This window comes from Cavia porcellus, unplaced genomic scaffold, assembly GCF_034190915.1.
Source record: "Cavia porcellus strain 051 isolate PalLab524CR breed Dunkin Hartley unplaced genomic scaffold, mCavPor4.1 scaffold_10, whole genome shotgun sequence".
NCBI classification, from domain to species: Eukaryota; Metazoa; Chordata; class Mammalia; order Rodentia; family Caviidae; genus Cavia; species Cavia porcellus.
This window is the reverse complement of record NW_026947493.1, coordinates 69,043,795-69,051,759: the sequence shown is the minus strand read 5'-3', so window position 1 is coordinate 69,051,759 and position 7,965 is coordinate 69,043,795. Positions and strand designations below refer to the sequence as shown.

Below are 7,965 nucleotides of genomic sequence, written 5' to 3'. Positions count from 1 at the left end.
ACTTTGTACATTGTTGGATAATTATTACAGTACTGTCAAAGAACTTTCAGTGGCAGAGCAAAGGAACTTTCATTGTCCAAGCATATGCCACACTCCAAGCACTGTGCTAGCTGCCTCCCTGGTGATATCTTTTTTAATCTCCCCCCAATTCTCAGGAGGTAGGTAGCATCTTTAACCCCACTTCATAGATAAGGAAAAGGAGACTCTAAGAATTTTAAGGCCAATACTAATTCTAGGTTTTTTTTTTTTTTTTTTTTTTTTGGTCTTTTTCATTTTTATCTGTACTGGGGATCGAACTCACGACCGCCTGCTTGCAAGGCAGGTGCTTATGCCGCTGAGCTAAATCCCCAGCCCCTAATCTTTTTGAGCTGTGATTATAGACACAGTGATAACAGACATTATCGCTTTTAGTCTCTCGAGCTGTCCAATAAGATAAACACTATTCAAATGAATTCAAAGCAAATAAAATTTAAAACTGAGTTCCTCAATCATTAGCAACATTTCCAGCAATCAACAGTTTTGTGTGTCTAGTGGCTACTGTCTCAGATTATGTAGGACATCATTATCATGACTGAAAACTCTTGATCAGTGCTGCCCTAGAGCAATGCATATAAGATCGGTACAGGTACAGTATTATCATGCCCATATTTCAGGTGAGAAAATGGAGGCTTTGATTGGCTGTACAATTTGCTGAATAAAGGTAACAGAGCTAGTGAATTTGATCCAGGATTGAATCTGGTTCTAGAAGATTTACTCTTAGCTCTGTCCTGTACACTCAGTACTGACCAAAAGTTCTCCAGCTGGTAAGTGACCACGTGAATTCTTCTTGAGACTGCTGTAGTCTCTCAGTAGTCTCCTTCCAGTAAGCTTTATCTCCAGTGCTAGGGATGCAACACACATTCCTGGCACTGTCTTAATCCAGTTTTACTCCTTTCCCCTCCTGGATATCAGAGGTCTTTTAAGGATCTCTTGCCTCTGCACAAGCCCATCTCCCATTCACTATCGCAGTGCATTCCTGTTGTATGGCTTCCCCATCTGCCCTGGCCAGCTGTGAGGACTGGTGTGCTTATTCCTGGAGACTCCCCCAGAGTCTCTAGTATTTACTCTGCATGATCTTGTAGGCTGACTCACTCCCAAATAGTAGTCTGAGTCTGAGACTCTGGCATGTCCCAGAGGAGAAGGAAGGATGCAGACCAAAATGGTTTTTTGTCTGCTGGTATGCAAAGCTGTTTGCTGGCTCAGGACCCCAGACCTCCTCTGTGGCCCGGAGAGGGGCATGGTAGGGGGTCAGTTTTCTCCTCTACTTTCAGCCTAGAGTCTCTGATTCTTTTCTCAACAAGACTGAACGGAGCCAGAAGTTCCACTTACTCCAAGAACTTATGCTCAACAAAGTATAAGATGTTTCTGTGATTAGAGTTGGCAGAGTGCAACACAGCATACTGAGTAGCACTGACCTACCAAGGTTCCACACTGGGCAGTTTGGGGAGAATAACTAATGCTTCATCAGTCCTTACTGTGTGTCAGGATCGACGATAAGTGATTCAGAGACATTATTTCACTGACTGCGAAGTCCTTATACTGCACTTACTGTGATTTGTAACTCTGCTTTATGGACTAGAAAATCAAGGCATACAAACATAACCTGTTTACAGTAATATGATTATTTGGAAATAATTGGAATTGATATTGTTAACCATGTCATTTGCCTTTTCTTTCTGCTCTAATTCTGTGAGTAAAAACATCATCATCTATGATTGACTAGTGAGAAAACAAGTCTACTAGACATTAAGAATCATTGTCTTGGATACAGGTAATAAGTGGCTACACTGGAAATCACCAAAAGAATATGAATATGTATTGACCTATTCTTAGAAGCCCAATTTTTAAACAACTTAACTTGAAAAGAAATACATATTTTAAGAATAATACAGAAGAGTTTTTGTGATGTTTAAATCACTCTGTAAATTTAAGGTAAACTTTTTATGTGACAAACTCATAATTATATTAAATATTATTTTTATCATATTTTTGAAGTTAGAACCACCTACAACTTTTACTCTTCTAAGTATTCCAAATCCAGGAAATGAAAATAACCTATCAGTAAAGATTAAGTTAGGATGCATTGGGGGCTGGGGGTTTAGCTCAGCGGCATAAGCACCTGCCTTACAAGCAGGCGGTCATGAGTTCGATCCCCGGTACCGATAAAAATGAAAAAGTTAGGATGCATTAATAACACAAAAAATGTGGCTTCAACTCAGTAGAAGTTTACTTTTTTCTCATGTGTAAAAGAAGCTCAAAGGTTAAGTGCAAGGTCAGGCATGGTGGCTCATGCCTGTATTCCCAGCACTTGGGAGGCTGAGACAGGAGGATTGCTGCAAGTTCGAGGCCAGCTTGGGCTACAAAGTGAGTTCGGGGCCAGCCTGAACTGCACAGAGAGACCTTGTCTGAAACACACACACACACACACACACACACACACACACACACACACCCCTAAAAAATGTAAGTCCAGAGACAGTATGGGTGCATCTTTTGTTGCTCTCTCTTTCACAGACTAAGATGAAGGCATGCTCAAGGCTGTTTTATGAAGAAAAAAGAAAGGCAGACAGGATATGTTTCCTGTTAAGACTGCCTTATTTCTGTTACAGCCATGTAACCTGTTTCATCACTGTGACAAAATAATTGAGAAAATCATCTTAAAGGAGGAAAGATCTTTTGGCTCATGGTTTCAGATGTTTTAGTTCATTGTACATTGTACATTGCTTTTAGGCCTATGCTAAACAGAAACATCATGGTGGAAGGGTGTGTCACAGGGAGGGTGCTCACTTTCGTGGAGACCATATTTCCTTTCTGCTTTTTTCTATTAAAACCTCTGCCCTTCTGAATGTGTCCCCTCATTCAGGGTAGGCCTGCCCCATAGTTTGCTGCCCCACATAGTGATCATCTCTGGAAACATCCTCATGTATGCACCAAGAAGTGTGTTTTACTAATTTCTTAGGTGTCTCTCAATTGAATCAATTTGAAGATAAGATCAAACATCACAACCCATTATATCACTGAGAGCCTGGGAAATGGATTCTTTTGGTCATGTGGGACTATGTCCAGCTGAAGACTAGGGATCTGTTTCTAAGGAAAAATGGGAAAATAAATGTGGGCTGGGCAACCAGACAAGAAAACTATTATTTACAATAGCCTAGAAATGATTATTCTAATCTACTAGGCAATTTAATGTATCACCCATAGACTTTGGCTCACTTTTCTGCCTGATACTTATGGATAGACCAAGAGAAAATAGTCTTCAATATTGCACAGAATGATTTTCTTTGATTCTTTGTATCTTAGAAGCAACACCAACAACCAAATCAGAAGGTGTTTTTCCTTTTCCTCATTCATAATTACAACAGGCATTTTCAAAGCTATACCCCTTTAATGCTGAACCTGGGAAATTACATTACCCTCCCACTTCCTAATCTGTGAAATGTACCCCAACTTCTGGTGTCTGGATTACTAGCATTAGACCTTGATCTGGCAGGATTTGACACTGGGTGAAATCTTAACTCCAGAACAGGCTATCACCTTAAACCATAACTAGGAGCAGAACCATCTCTAATACAGGAAGATGCTTTTCATTGTAAGAAAGTGCTTAGTTAAAACATAAATTAGTTTAGTTGAAACATAAATTGAAGCTCATTTTTCTCATATTGCATGTAAGGAAGTTGGCAGTTCTGTTAGACCATCCATAAAAACCCTTTCATTCTGGAATTCTAACATCCCTTAGTCTATAAGAGAGGACCCAGTAGTGTCACAGCATGGGTAGTGGGGTAAGAATCAAAAGCATGGCACTTAAAGGGAAGTTTTAGGAGACCTGATCTCCTTATGATTTTTGTCAAAGCTCAAATTTCTCTCTCTAAATATGGGTCAAGTTATGCATCCAGGAAAGAAGAGAGGGCATATTATATCTTTTCTCTGACCTGTGGTAATTCTTGAAGAATCACCACGCATGAGCATCCCCCGTGTGTGAGCAAGAAGAACACACCTTAGAGCTTCCCTTTTGGTCTCCCTGTATACCACTGCCTGATCATCTCTGCCATTTCTCGCTGCACCCTTAAGTCTGAATATTCTCCAGCATTCTATAATTCATCCTTTTTTTTTCTTCTGACTCAATCCAGTCTCATTTACCCATCTTATTCAAATACATACATCTCTGTATTACATCTGTTGTGTTCCACATTCATAAAGTAAACTTCACAGATGTTGTGAAATGACGCACCTACAAATTAACTCATTCTTTTGCCATAAAACATACTTACCTTCCGGTATTCCAGTTTCAAAACTCTACTCCACTATCAACAGTGTAGCCCTGAAATCTGAGTGTCATTTGCGATTTCTCCCTGTACAAATCACTTATGTATCACTGGAACAAAATATCCTACATATACAACATAAAAGAGGACAGGCTCACAATTTCAGAGGGTTTAGTTGATTGCTGGTCAGCTCCAAAGCAGACAGGCTTAGTAAAGGAAAGCTTCTCATGTCATGGTGACCAGGAAACAAAAAGAAAGTGGATAGGATCTGGGTACAAGAATACATACCTCCGTGTCACACCCTGAGTTACCCACATTTTCTGGTGAAGCCCCACCTCAACTAGCACAGACAGCTATGAACTTACCAGTGGACTAATCAATCCACTGGTGAGTATAGTGCTCCTAAGACCAAATCACCTTGCAAAATTCCTATCTCTGAGCACAGAATATTAGAGGGACATTTTAGATCTAAACCATAACATTTTGTTCCTGGACTCCAAAAGGCTCAGATTTACCTCTTTATGCAGAATGCATTTAGTCTACCTGTAAGAACTGGCAAAGTCTTAACAGTTCCAGCATTGCTGACAAGATCAAGTTTAAATTTAAAAGTCTCCTCCTCTGAGACTCAAGGCAAAATCTTAGCTACAAGCTCCAGTAAAAGTTATGTAATCTTAAATAGCTCCAATATACAATGGCACAGAGTAAAGATTTTTATTCTAAAGGGAAGAACATGGAAATAGAAAAAGAATCAGACCAAAGAAACACTAAACCCCAGCAGAGGACACATCAAATCCTGTAGCTCAATGTCCAGCACCTATGGCAGGTTGTGGTGAGATATGAGCTCCAAAGAGCTTATACAACTCCATACCTATGACCTTGTAGCCCACATGGTTTCTCTTGGGAGATTCTTGCCCAGTCTTTCCAGTAAAATCTTGGTGGAAGTTTCCCACAACTTTTGTATGCACTTGCCTTGGAAACCAGCAGCACATAGGTGATTTCAGGGTCTGATACCAGCAGGAGCAGTAGTCTGGCTCCATTAATGTTATGTTTTGTGTTCAGATGCCTTCTTCTCAAGCTGTATGCAATTAGGGAACTTGACTAAATCCAGCGTTCATGTTTGGTTCATTGTCTAGCCCTGGGATTGGTGGTTTGAGTGCTACACCTGCCCAGTGGTGGAGCTGACATTCAGTGTAAGGGCAGGAAGAAGGTGGGTCTCTCTCTCTCTCTCTCTCTCTCTCTCTCTCTCTCTCTCTCTCTGTCTCTATCTGTCTCTGTCTCTCTCTGTCTCTCTCTCGCAGTTTGCATGGTTCACTCTTGCTGTTTTGTGGGGACCATGAATGGAAGCACTGCCATGCCACCCTGCCTTGGAGCCAGCTGAGTATGGATTGAAACCTTCAAAATTATTTGTAATAAATAAACCTTCCCATCCCTAATTTTGGGCATCATGTATTTTGACTCAAATAGTTAGCTGATGACTGAAACAGTCTTTGAGGTCTTAGACGGCTAAACTCTTGGGAAACACTATTCTATGTGTCCCTGAATGAGCAGGCATTCTAGGGACTCTCTTCTCAAATAAAAGGCTTACAGTTTTTCACCCTTGAGCCTGTGATGGGTGTGATCTTGCTCTTTTTAAAATGCCCTCAAGTCTCCTATATTCTTGTTTCTGAATAAAATGCGTGGCATCTTTTTAAAGCTAATCTTTTCAGTAAGCATGCTCTCGTTTGCCCCAGTGTTTCAGGTGCTCCCCTGCTGGCCAACTTTCACGTTTAATTTTTGCTCCTGATTCTTCCTGCAAATCTGGCTGAAAACATTCAGCAGCACACATCCCACAGCCTGAATGGTAGGGTGCTTTAAAATGTCCTCTACCAGATTAATTAGCCTACTGTCCTTGTTCTCAGACCTCTGCAAAGTCTCAGGACATGGGCAAAATCTAGAAATGCTTTCTGCCAGAGCACAATACACATGGCATCTAATCCAACTGCCAATGGAATCCTTATTCTCAACTGAGATGTCCTCACCCTGGCCTTTGCTGCCTACATTCTGGTCTTTTGAGCGCTAAGCAGTACTGCACACCAAGCACTGCTTACAGTATCCTAGGGCTTCTCTAGAATGTATCTCTAAACCTTTCCAAACTCTTTCCACAAATCAGTTCCAAAGGCTTCTAAACGATATGATAAGGTACAATCACAGCAACAATCCTATGTGTGTTAGCCAAAATCTGTACCAGTCACTTTTCTGTTGGTGAAACAAAACGTCCAACACCTTCAATTTAAGGGAGAATTTATATTGGTTCACAGTTTCAGTAGGTTCAGTCCATGTATGACCAACTCCAATGCAGAAGCCACAAGGGAGAAGGGCCGGATGGATGAAAAATGCCCATGACATGGCAGTGAGAAAGGAGATGGAGAGAGAGAGAGGCTTTCTAGGTCACACTTTTGTGAGCTGTGCCTTCCAATTTATTCCCAATCTGAAGAGCTGTCACCTATGTACTTATCAATGGACGATTCCACTGGTGATCTTAGCAATGCCGTTATCTACTCTCCTTCAGAGACACCACAACACTGCCTTCCCTTTTCGAGCCTTCTTCTTTAACTGTTGGTTAGAAAACTCTTTCACTTTTGTCCTCTGTCTCCTTAAATTCCAAGGCCTACAATTTTATTATTAATATAATAAAATCCTAGTCTCAGCATTCTGTAATCTTCCCACTTTTAAAAAATCATGTTTATTAATAAGAGTAACAATAATGCTTTCTGATTTCTCAGCCGCCATGGCCCCTGTGCAAAAGCTTGCAGTGAAGTGGGGCAAAAAAAAAAAAAAAAAAAAAAGAAGCAGGTCTTGAAGCTCACCCCAGACTGCTCACATCCTGTAAAAGACGGACTCATGGATGCTGCTAATTTTGAGCATTTTCTCCAGGGGAGAATCAAGGTGAATGCCAAACCCAGAATTCTCAGGAGAGAGGTGGTCACCATCAAAAGTAGCATGAGCAGGTTCACCGTGACTGCTGAGTTGTCTTTTTCCAGAAGGTACACAGTGGCTCTCCCCATACTTAGCTCGATGGGTCTGTTTTGTGGTCACATCTAAAGCATACCAGGACCATATCTGAAGCAAGGGGTGATATCTGAAATATCTCACAAAAAAAATCTGAAGAATATCCTATGTGATTGGTTGTACATGGTTGCTAACAGCAAAGAGAGATATGAATTGTGTTACTTCCAGATTAACCAGGACAAAGAGGAGCAAGATGAGGATTAAAGCTCCTTTGTCTGGAATATTTTTAATGAGTTCTTGGATAAAACTTGGGAACAAAAAAAAGAGTAACAATAATAGCCAACATAATTAAATAATAATTATTTTTCCCTACTGGTTAGAAATATTTTGTATATACTGTCTTCAGGACTCACAAAAATCTTGATCGCATTTATTGTTTTATCCATTTTACAGATAGGGAAACCAAAGCTCAGAAAAGTTAAGCAGTATTTCCAGTTATACCAAGCTGAACAAGTAGCAGAAGCAGGATCTGAATTCTCTCCAGCTTCAGATCTTGTTTGGTCCTCCCACTTTTCTTGTACAGTTATTTGTTCCTTTCCCAGTAACTTCAAGAAGGAGTATCAACTTTCTCAGCACAGTATCCATGGGCATTGACAGTCTACATACTGCCATA

General features: G+C 40.6%; 1 pseudogene; it reads left to right on the top strand.

Moving 5' to 3' along the window:
* The first annotated feature begins 7,071 nt into the window (after positions 1-7,071).
* LOC100726359 (large ribosomal subunit protein eL22-like) lies at positions 7,072-7,556 on the top strand (annotated as a pseudogene).
* The last annotated feature ends 409 nt before the right edge of the window (positions 7,557-7,965 follow it).